The sequence below is a fragment of the Polypterus senegalus genome, chromosome 15 (assembly GCF_016835505.1).
Source record: "Polypterus senegalus isolate Bchr_013 chromosome 15, ASM1683550v1, whole genome shotgun sequence".
Classification (NCBI taxonomy): Eukaryota; Metazoa; Chordata; class Cladistia; order Polypteriformes; family Polypteridae; genus Polypterus; species Polypterus senegalus.
In genome coordinates, this window is record NC_053168.1 from 82972057 (window position 1) to 82972443 (window position 387).

Consider the following 387-nt stretch of genomic DNA (forward strand, 5'->3'; position numbering starts at 1 on the left):
GTGTTAGCGTCCATCCATGGCCGATGCCCGCTCCACAACAGACAAGTAAAGCCGTCAGCTCCGAATATCCCTTTTAGGTTAGCAGGCACCCCTTCTACGTGCACCCATCCGTCTTTATTACGGAGTCTTCCTTGCTTTACCGCTGGTTATGTTATTTTTAAAATGTTTCCTTTTCTTTTTCATAACTTCTTTAACACACTACTTCTCCGCTGCGAAGCGTGGGTATTTTGCTATCTACACATATAAAAGGCAAAGCCCTCACTGACTCATCACTAATTCCTCCCACTTTCTATATATGTGGGAAGCTGAAATTTTGCGTGCTCATTCCTTGCAGTGTACTTATAAAAGTTAGGTATGTTTCTTGTCCTATTACAACACCCAAGAGGG